This window comes from Salmo salar, chromosome ssa01 (assembly GCF_905237065.1).
Source record: "Salmo salar chromosome ssa01, Ssal_v3.1, whole genome shotgun sequence".
Lineage (NCBI taxonomy): Eukaryota > Metazoa > Chordata > Actinopteri > Salmoniformes > Salmonidae > Salmo > Salmo salar.
Window position 1 is genome coordinate 37448880 of NC_059442.1, and position 11811 is coordinate 37460690.

At 41.4% G+C, this 11811-nt stretch overlaps 1 long non-coding RNA gene across 1 annotated transcript; it reads left to right on the forward strand.

Moving 5' to 3' along the window:
• Positions 1 to 1705: 1705 nt before the first annotated feature.
• Positions 1706 to 3758, forward strand: LOC106600919 (uncharacterized). Its single transcript, XR_001327917.2, has 3 exons — positions 1706 to 1784; positions 2591 to 2652; positions 2817 to 3758. It is a non-coding gene; the product is annotated as an uncharacterized lncRNA (long non-coding RNA).
• Positions 3759 to 11811: the final 8053 nt, after the last annotated feature.

Genomic DNA, 11811 nt, shown 5'->3' on the forward strand with positions numbered 1-11811 from the left:
TTGACATCTTAAAGATTCTGCCTTTTGATTTGTGATCAGTGTGTACTGCAAGTCCCCCAGTAATGAGAAAAGGAAATGAAACATGTAATGAAACAGCAGATAACAAAAGTCCAGCTGTGAGCCTGTAGAATCAGAACCAGGAAAACGCTGAAGATGGAAAAAGATCTTTAAAAGAGAATGTGTCAGAGTGTCAAGATTTTAGATTTCCATTTGAATCACTACATCTACAATAACACACACACAAAGCCTCTTTTTCTAGTTTGTAAAATGATTATTTTAATGAACTTATTCCCTGGTTATTTATTTATTTATTTATTGATGTTGTATATCTTTTACTGTGAATGACAGACTGAATGAAAACAGGCACAGAAACAGCAGGTGGTGCCTCGGATAGATAGAGCTACAGTACTGAGCACACAGGCACATTCATGTCCCATAATACACTCTGCTTCCTGTTGCTTCCTGGGGGGAAACATCCAACAACAGGAGAGCAGGAAGTTCCTTTTGGGGGGATTTTAACCTCCAATAAAAAAACATTTAAAAACTATGAAAACATGGCTTAGCTAATTTTTTATTTGATATACAGTATGTTGTCTTTGATTTGTATTCTGTTGCGTGCCAAATACATTTTGATATGAGATATTTTAGGGCTCGATTCAATCCGTATCTCGTAAGATCTGCTCTATAGCACAATTGAAATTTAAAGGCAATGTACCCATGTTTGCATAAATTGCATTCACAGCTAACACTGCACATGTCGGCTCAATTGGAAATTACCTTTACATTTGAATCGCGCTATACTTCCACAATACAGATTTAATTGAGCCCTTATAGTATGCTTATTGATTCATTCATTAAAAGTGTATGCCTTTGTCTGCATGCATTCCACAATGGGAATTCAGCTATTGACCTTGTGAAAGTTGGGGAGGAGTATGGTTATTATGGTCACATGATGGATTACAGTCCTAATTCCTCTCCAAAAGGTATGTCTTTGTTTCCATTCATACTGTGTGTGTGTGTGTGTGTGTGTGTGTGTGTGTGTGTGTGTGTGTGTGTGTGTGTGTGTGTGTGTGTGTGTGAAAGAGAGAGCGCTTTAGTTTCGCTGGACAGAGAGACGGTCAAGCTGAGGGAGGGAGGATGTTTGGCCTTTCACCAGGACCTGGCTGGCAGTGACGACTGACCCCAGGCCCAGAGTGATGCATCCTGCAATTTGGACACTCCAATAGGTTATGTGACGTGTGAATTTCTCTCCGCTCCATCACTCACATAAATCCTGTCCAGTAGGCCATATGACCCACCAGGATCTTACCATGGAAAAGCCTTTTTCAAATCAGCAGATGACTAAGATATTAGCCCTTAAAAACAATAATATGTATGTGTATGTGTTACATTGAAGCACAAATATAGCAACAAAATCTCCCAATTTTACCAATTTGACTTCAGGTTCTGCCGTTTATCCACGTTTATCCAAACGTCAAATTTCGAAGTGTTTTTAAGTTACGGTTTGGGATAGGGTTAAAACATTAAAGAGCCTGGCTCTGCCACGGCATATAGTCATGGCTATATTAACAACATTACTTCTGTCATAAACATTAAAATGATCCAAACCACAAGCTAGAACGAGCGCATTTTCATTTCACTGGTAGAATTGAGAAGTTTCGACTTCCTGTGTATTAGGCTGCTCATAGTGAACCACAGGGTCCGGCATTCATAGCGAATGCAGATACCACCGTGCTAGCTAGATGAGGCGTGCCCACAACTTGGATGCTGGCGACCAGCACTCAGTAATCTCCGAACTTTTTTTTTAAACATTTGTTTTCACTAACGTTTGTCATCATGTCCCAGTGGTGTTCAGTGTCTGGCTGTGTTGATTACGAACAAGCGTGAAAATGAGTTATCTTTCACCGTTCTACCTACTAATGGCTTGCGGCTATTAAGAATTATGCTTACAGTGACCAAGTATTATCAGAGGGATTTTCAGGCTGAGTTGATGGGGAATCTATTTCAACGACAGATGAGAAGTGATGCAATACCATTGTTTTTTTTTCCCTTCACGTCAAAATGAAATATTCTCTATTAGACAGAACATAACATTAGCTACCTTAGCTGGACTAGGTAAATTAGCCTGCTAGCTAATGTTACAGTCCTGTATAGAACTGTAAATGCCATCAGCTAAATCATATAGCTAACCAGCTATATTTTGGATACACACTGTCAATCAATTTTGACCTATGCCATGGTAGTCACTGCTAGACTGGTACCTTCAGCAGCTAAGCTAATGTTAGCAAATAAGAGTAGCTCAATCAGAGCCATCTATTCCACCCTTGTCTGGAAAACACTCCGTTACTAAAAATATAATTGTCGATATAGCGTACTCTGTGTGTTGGTAGCAATGATGAGTGTATATATAAATCTATGTTTGGTTAGTTGGTTCTCAGCTGGCTAGCAATCTTGCTGCCAATTTAGTGACGCTAGCTAACAGCAAGCTGACAATATTGAAATGACCATGTTAGGTGTACAAAGCTAGCCAGTCTAATAGAGATCAATACAATTAGTGGGGTTGTTAAATAGTGTGTTGTGTGTTATGTAGGTGGTACAGAATCTGATTCCACTGGCATGTGCTTCCAAACCTTAGCTCTGCACAAGGTGAAGGTAAGTTGGCAAAAATATGTACAAGATGATGGCTAAGATAGCTGAATTTACAGTAAGCATGGCATAAACATGAACTGGGTAGGGTTTGTGTTTAAGGGCCACAAGAGTACCTTCCGGACCATGTAATCAGTTTAATGTACCCCTTTTCTCTTGGTAAAACTCAGGTGATCTGGAGACCTTCCACAGTGCCCTGCTGAAAAATACCCCATAACGGTGGGGTCTTTGTTCGAAACATCGTCATCTATTTGTTCGAAACATCGTCATCTCCTGGCAGCATTTACCCTCCAGCTTCACAAGCTTGAAAACCACATTCAGAAAAACTTTAACAGAATTCATTTTTTTCCCTATTTTTTTTTCGTTTTGGAGTCAGAGTTTCAGTATAGTTTGTTTTTCAAAACAAGTGTGTTAATTATTTTATTTCAGTTTTCAAAATAGTTTTTTCATGATTTGTTTTCTTTTTAGTTTCAATTTCGGTTTACTAATAACCTTGACATACATATTACCCTAACCATAAATGGACCTCTTCAATTTGGTGCCAAAATAAAAACACTATTACGTTATCTCCTTCTTATGTCCAGAGGGCTTGTGAAACTTAGAGACTACTGAATCCCACCTTTCTTCCTCTGGCTAGTGTAGTTTTAGGCTACCCTTGAAAAAGCAACTGATTGTGTCTCCCTTCCCTTTCTCTCATACCCCATTTGTCAGTTGGGCAATTTCTGTGCCTCAGTCAAGCAGCAGGGGACGTATGGATAGAAGCGATGGAACCTTGGGTGTCAAACCCTGTTTACAACAGGGCTTGCTGTGTTTAGTCTCTTCATTCCAGAATGCCTTCCATCATTCTTTGGAATTTACTGTACTTTTTCAAAGTTGTTAAAGTATATTTTATGCTCCCATTTGCAATACTATGTAAAAGTTCTGAGTGAGTCCCTAATATATTCAGTCATTGGTAAGCCTGCAATCCGGTTTCTCTTTATTTGCTTGAAATTGATAGTGATGTTATTGCCGCTACACATACCTAGACATAATGTACTGATCTTCAACATCTCATATTATTTCTGCTTCTTATCTTGTGACATGTTATTAAAAAATGGCTCATGATTGTTTAACCTCAAGACCTTTCCTAACACGTCATAATGCTTATCCTCCAAAAGCCTTATGGTAGATTTTTCAGTTATATACTGACGTGATATCCAAAGATACTGTTTATATATATTATTGACCTGACAATGGCTAGTGGGTGGGTTGTAAATTGTAAATGCAAATTACTCTTATGGAATTTATTTCCGTTGCTTGTGGAGTGCTTGAACCAAGATCAAATGTTGAGAAGACAAAAAAAAAAAAGTTGGACTAATTTGTTTCATGCCTTTTGTGGCTTCACTCAGTGGGGATAGGGCCTTTTGTCTTTGTCCCACAGACCTGAATCTACAACTCCAATCCTGAAGCCTCTGAGAACATGATCATATATCTGAAATGACGTTATATTAATGCATTTAAATTGCATTCCATGACATCAAAGGCACTAATGTATGTGCTTTTACCATTACTACTCTTAAGCAACAGAGTATCTATTGTCCATATGGAGGTTGTCCATGAATATAGAGCAAGCTGAGCACCCACGCAACCCTCTGGAGGAGCCATGACGTGATGTCACTGCCATGTGCCATGAGGCCAGGTGTGGCGGTCACATAGATCGAGACAACCGGAGACTGTGAGAAAAGTGGCCTGGGGTGTCAAGGATTAAATGGAGACAGAAATGCTCCGTCAAATGAAATGACTAATTATAACCTTCCCCTCCCAATTTGATTTCCCACTGTATGGAGAACTGATGGTCCCCCTGTAAATGGGACTCAGACCCAGGGCCATAATGAGGGAGAAGAGTGCCTAAAAAAGGGTAGTCTCTCGTTGAGTGACACCTTTGATGCCGAAAACCAATTAGATTGAGCAGAATGGGTGCTGGAGGACTTGGCTCCCATGCACTTTCTAGTTGATTATATTCTGTCACAGACACAAGACTTGATTTGTCAATTCCATATCAGGTTGTAAAGCGGGGGGGGGGGGGAGAAGGGACACAGGGATTGATGGAGTGGAGGGTGGAGAGCCAGAGAGAACAAATGACTGTCTGATAATGGGCATTCCGCACACGGTGTGACATTTCCTACCCAGCTGTCCATCCGTGGGGCTGTCTGGCATTTAAGAACGAGGGGTCTTTGTTTGGCCCTGGTCTGAAAGGAGGCCCTGAGCAGTTTCCCAGAGAGGAAACTGAGAGGCTAATAGACTAAGTGAGATGTGTTGCCAGGTTCTTTCATTATGTCTGTGTATTCCAGGAAGGCAGTGTTAACGAGCCTCAGCCTCAGGTTGAGTGTAACAAGCTGTCTGTCACACCACAGAGAAAGGGCCTGTCGCTAATGAGGGACAGAAGCACGATTGACATCCCCCTCCATCATTCCATGGTGGGACTCTCGAGGAGGAGGAGTGAGAGGAAGGAGTGGTGATGAATGAGGTTGTGGCCGAACACTGTTTTATCTCACATAGCCTACACACTGTGCCATGTCAAGGTTTCAACCACTTTCTTTCTACAGATGAATTAAATTGACCATTTTGCCACTTGGACATGGTTAGACAGTAAGGGCTTAATCCTATGTTTAATTCAAGACAATTTGGCTACAAATGATGCGCTGGTATCAATGAGATAATTTCACAAAAATATGTTGTTATTTACAATCACAAACCTTTATTTAACTATGCAAGTCAGTTAAGAAAAAAAATATTATTTACAAAGACGGCCTATGCCAGCCAAACCCAGACGACGCTGGGCCAATTGTGCACCGCCCTATGGGACTCCCAATCACGGCCGGTTGTGATACAGCCTGGAATTGAACCAGGGTGTCTGTAGTGACGCCTCGAGCACCGAGATGCAGTGCCTTAGACTGCTGCGCCACTCGGGAGCCCATAACTGCATGCCTATCAATTGCAAATCCAGGACAACTCTGAAAAATACACTGAGTGTAAAAAACATTAGGAACAGCTTCCTAATATGGAGTTGCACACACTTTTTTGCCCTCAGAACAGCCTCAATTGGTCTGGGCATGGACTCTACAAAGGTGTCAAGTGTTCCACAAGGATGCTGGCCCATGTTGACTCCAAAGCTTTCCACAGTTGTGTCAAGTTGGCTGTATATCCTTTGGGTGGTGGACCATTCTTGATCACACTATTGAGCGTGAAAAAACCCATCAGCGTTGCAGTTCTTAACACACCCAAACCGGTGCGCCTAGCACCTACTACCATACCCATCCAAAAGCACTTAAATCTTTTGTCTTGCCCATTCACCCTCTGAGGGGCACACGTACACAATCAATGTCTCAAGGCTTAAAAATCTTTATTTAAACTGTCTCCTCCCCTTCATCTACACTGACTGAAGTGGATTTAACAAGTGACATCAATAAGGGATCATAGCTTTCACCTGGTCAATCTGTCATGGAAAGAGCAGATGTTCCTAATGATTTGTATATTCAGTGTATATTATAAACCACCTAGATGTATTTTTCCCCTGAGTGGAAACGACACGTCTGTGATCTTAAGAGTTTTCCCTTGTAGTGGTGTAATTTTAATTGGGTATGTTGATCTCTTCTCAGGTGAGCCGGTGAATTCACCCAGTCTCCTCTCAGATGGTTTAAAGGGGCTGGTTCAAGCCAAGGGAAGTTTCTAACAGTAATTCAGCCATGTAGTATTAAAGAGACTCATACTTCAGATGCTAATGGTTTTTGTGTATTGCCCGTATGAATTATGGAAAAGGATATCAGAATTCTCTCTGTCCAACACTGGTCTTCTTTCCCCAGATGGAGATCTAGCTAGGCTGCTTTTGGGTTAACAATGTAGAATGCAAATTATAGATTATATAAAAAAATATATATTTATTTTATGCGTTTCTGAACATATAAAACTAGTTATGTCATCTTACATTTTAGCCATGAATTAAACTATTTCACCTTTTCCAATTTACGGGTCTCCCTAACATAATTGTTACCTACAACGAAAACCAAAACGGTCCCATTTCAGCGCAAACTAAGCTGAACTCCGTGCCCCCACCCCCTCCACCCAGTGTGTCACCAACAGGCCACCGTCCAGGCCGTCTTAGCAGTGCCTTCATCCATCATTGTCCTTAACAAAACAGACAAAATGAGCCTGTGAAAAGTAGTAGCTACTGTAGTGTGTGTCTGGATCCCCTTACAGAGCTACACAGTGTTGATGTTGTAAAAGGACCCAGCAGCAGCCAAGCTGGCATTGATTTTCAGGTCAGGTCATTCATCCATTCAGAGGGAGCCGGGCGGCCGCTCTCCCCATGCTCTCTGCTCTCCCTCCTGCCTGGCCTAACCGACTGGGTGGCTGGTGAGGCACTGAGGGAGCACAAAATCCAGGACAGCCCACAATACCACCAAACAAAACTCACAACTATCAAATCCGAATACAGGCTTGAACAGGAAATCATTCTGTGTGAAGATGATATAGCTGTGGCGGATGAACTGGCTGGATGTAGCCGCTGTTTGACTTTGAGGATAGATTATTAATTGTACTGTACATCAATGGAAAATGGATTGTGTGCTGGCTGGCAAATCAACAGTTTTTGGTTAGGCCTGTGTCCATCGTTTCTGTAAGAGTGAAAGTAAAATGGGTAGGGGACTCAGATTAACTTTAATTTTGAAACAATGAGACTTCACAAGCACAATGTCTTAAATATCAACCCATGCTTTTCTCTAAAACAAAAAATCTTTGACCTTGTGCTTCATCTTAATCATTACTATAATAACTGAAAATCTGAACACAACTGATAATTTTATGCATGTAGAGTCGTATGCAAAAACATTTAACCCAAACACGTTTTCTGTGACCCCTCGGAGCAGGTGACAAACACTGACTAAATATTCACAGTGTTGGGGAGTAGTGAACTACATGTAGTTTAACTAGTAATTTAACAACATTTTGCAGTAGCTTGGTGGTAGTTGAACTAAATGCAAATCTAGGTAGTGTTTTCAGTAGTTATTTGCTTTTTTGCCATGTAGTGGTATAGCTAACTACTCGAACTACACACTACTTTTTGTGCAAAAATAAAATGAGTGAAGTAACCAATAATTTCCTCTCATTTTCCTCATCAGACCTCCTTATTTCTCAAATTACACATTCTGTCAACATTTGACTCCAGATTGATCTGTTCTTGCAATTTGTAGTCTGGCATTTTAGATATGGTAATTGATCACTAAGTTGTTTAAACGACCTATCAAAGTAACTGTAGTTAAGTCAAACATAGTTTTCTTAAGGGTAGCTTTAGCGTAGCTTCACTTCTTCCAGTGTGAAGTAATTGGTAGCTTGGTAAACTATATTTTCAGAGTAGCTTCCCCAACACTGTATAATTTGTATTGCTCATCATTTCTCCATATTTTAACTTTTAACCTCCATTACGTTCTCTCTTTGTATGGCAACAGCCTCCAACTCACATTAAGTCACATCAAACATGAACACTTAAACTAACACATCCCCCATGCACTGAGGCAACACTTGTGATGACAATCTGCCACAGTTGGGAACCCACGTAAACTGTAGCTACTGTTGAGGAACACTTTTAACAGAGACAATACAGCATCTAAAATCATTTAGAGTAGATGAAATGAAAATAACAATTTTATTCCAAATGAATTTAAAAATGATCAGCTAAGATAAGTAATACACTCTATTGTTTACATTATACTGAACAAAAATAAACGACATGCAACCATTTCAAAGATTTTACTGAGTTACAGTTCATATGAGGAAATCATTCAACTGAAATAAATGTATTTGGGCGCTAATCTATGGATTTCATATGACTGGGAATACAGATAGGCATCTCTTGGTCACAGACACCTTTAAAAAAAAGTAGTCAGGATCTGGTGTGACCACCATTTGCCTCATGTAGTGCAACATCTCCTTCGCATAGAGTTGATCAGGCTGTTGATTGTGGCCTGTGGAATGTTGTCTCGCTCCTCTTCAATGGAAGTGCAAAGTTTCTGGATATTGGCGGGAACTGGAACACACTGTCGTACACGTCGATCCAGAGCATCCCAAACATGCTCAATGGGTGACATGTCTCGTGACAATGGGCCTCGGGATCTCATCACTGTATCTCTGTGCATTCAAATTGCCAATGATAAAACGCAATTGTGTTCATTGTCCATAGCTTATGCATGCCCATACCATAACCCCACCGCCACCATGGGGCACTCTGTTCACAACATTGACGTCAGCAAACCACTCGCCCTCACAACACCATACACGTGGTCTGCGGTTGTGAGGCCGGTTGGACATACTGCCAAATTCTCCAAAAATTAAGTTGAGGCGGCTTATGGTAGAGACATGAACATTCAATTATCTGGCAACAGTTCTGGCAGACATTCCTGCAGTCAGGATGCCAATTGCATGCTCCCTCAAAACTTGAGACATTTGTGGCATTGAGTTGTGTGACAAAACTGCACATTTTAGAGTGGCCTTTTATTGTCCCCAGCACAAGGTGCACCTGTGTAATGATCATGCTGTTTATTCAGCTTCTTGGTATGCCACACCTGTCAGGTGGATGGATTATCTTGGCAAAGGAGAAAGGCTCACTAACAGGGATGTAAACACAACATTTGAGAGAAATAAGCTTTTTGTGCGTATGGACAATTTTTGGGATCTTTTATTTCAGCTCATGAAACATGGGACCAACACTTTACATGTTGTGTTTATATTTTTGTTCAGTATAGTTTGATGCACTACATTCTAGAGAAAATATTGAAAACTAGAGGAATCTTTGCTACTTATTGGATCCCTCTTTTGAATCCATTTCATCTCCTGTGCACACAAAAATGTCTGTCACTGTATGAGTGAATAGGACTACTCAATGACATTCAAACCTCGATGGCCTAGCGGCTAGGCCAACCCCCGGCCTAGCCCTATCCCAAGTGACTAGTCTGTAGTCTCCATCACCAACTTGACGACGAGTTTCAGGTTGTATAAATAAATCCAGGAACAACCAAACCACATGGGTGTTTACCCCACATGGCCATACCCCTCCTCACCTCCTTCCCTAAACAGCATGATGCCAGATTTAGGGGCTCTAAGAGGGGCTGTAGGTGGGTCACACGCCATGCTCCCTCTCCCCTGACCTTTCAGAATCTCCGTCCTTGTCACAGCACATTTCCTCTGGGCTATGACCTAATAAACTAATCTCTCTACCCTCCCGTCCACTCTCCATCCTCCCCTCCGTTCCCTGTCTCAGGCAGGCTCTCTCTCTGCAGCGACCAGGCCGGGAAGATCAGGCCAGGCAACACAATACCCAACACACACACTTGGCATAGATGGAATTAAGGCTCCTAGTGTATTTGGGGCAAAGTTCATCCTCTCTGTGTATCTCAACATGGAGCATGTATCAAGGAGGGGTCAGGTCAATAAATACCCCAGTTCGGGTTAACAGTCTAAGACCCAGGGCCACCATGTTAGAACAGTCTATCCTTAACTGCAAATGGTATATTTCTTTACTCCCTGTAGAGAGGAATTAGGATTTTTAAAGCATAATCTGGGTATATACAGTACCTATGAGGTCATTACATCCCTACCTGATACTATTTCCTTAATTGTATATATAATTACTCATAGATGGGGACAGTTGTTTTGGGGGTTTTCTTTGGGGGGGTTGCATGTATTTCCAGCATTATTGACTAGGTTTGCTGCAGGTAGAAAATCCTGCAGCAATTAAAATGTTATTTTAATTGACACAAGCTGTCTCCAATCAACTAATCAAAGTCTGGTTGTGCATGAGTGTTGGGTGGGGTTGAAATCGCCTAAGCCAGGGGAGGTGTAGATCTACGAATCTTCATCACACAAAGTTTATTATTTGGCAGGGAATACCATTTGTTGGAGGATGAGCTTGAGCAAAGTGAGGTGTAAAATCACTGTTATACAAATAGTATTCAAATCAAATTTTACTTGTCACATGCGCCGAATACAACAGGTGTAGACCTTACAGTGAAATGCTTACTTCAATCCCTTAACCAACAAAGCAGTTAAGAAAAAATTCCTAAAAAAATAAATAAAATAAAAGTAACAAATAATTAAAGAGCAGCAGTAAATAACAATAGCGAGGCTATATACAGGGGTGCCGGTACAGAGCCAATGTGCGGGCGCACCGGTTAGTGGAGGTAATTGAGGAAATATGTACATGTAGGTAGAGTTATTAAAGTGACTATGCATAGATAATAATAAACAGAGTAGCAGCAGTGTAAAAAGGGGGGGGGGGGGGCAAGACAAATAGTCTGTGTAGCCATTGGATTAGATGTTCAGGAGTCTTATGACTTGGGGGTAGAAGCTGTTTAGAAGCCTCTTGGACCTAGACTTTGTGCTCCGGTACCGCTTGCCGTGTGGTAGCAGAGAGAACAGTCTATGACTACGGTGGCTGGAGTCTTTGACAATTCTTAAGGTGTTCCTCTGACACCGCCTGGTATAGAGGTCCTGGATGGCAGGAAGCTTGGCCCCAGTGATGTACTGGGCCGTACGCACTGCCCTCTGTAGTGCCTTGCAGTCGGAGGCCGAGCAGTTGCCGTACCATTCCCTGCCCAGTAAAAGGTTTAGTGTGATTAAGATTCCTAGAGCTACGCCTCCCTTGGCTTAGGCGATCCTCCCACCCAAACACTCACCAGACAAAGATTGATTTATTGGAGAGAGTTTGTGTAAATGAAATAACATTTCCTAGGAATTTCTACATGCAGCAAACCTAGTGTGTAATGCTGGAAATACAATACAAATAAATAAAAACAACTGTCCTTAGTTATACAACTTAAAACAAGTAAACAAAAACACTGTACTGCACTCAAAAAAGGACGATATCTTTTCCCCTTTAAAAGTGCAGTTTCCCTTTACATTTCCAGACATCCTTAATACATCATCCTCATGGTAGACTTACTGTAGTCTGCTGAAGAATGGTTATTCAACATCCTGGCACCCCAGTCATTCGTACTGTAGAGTTACGTCCCACATGGTTCCCTATTCCCTATAACTTGCATTACTTTTGACCAGACCCCTATGGGCCCTAGTCGAAAGTCGTGCACTACATAGGGAATAGGGTGTAACTTGGGACACAGACTGAAACTGCTCTCA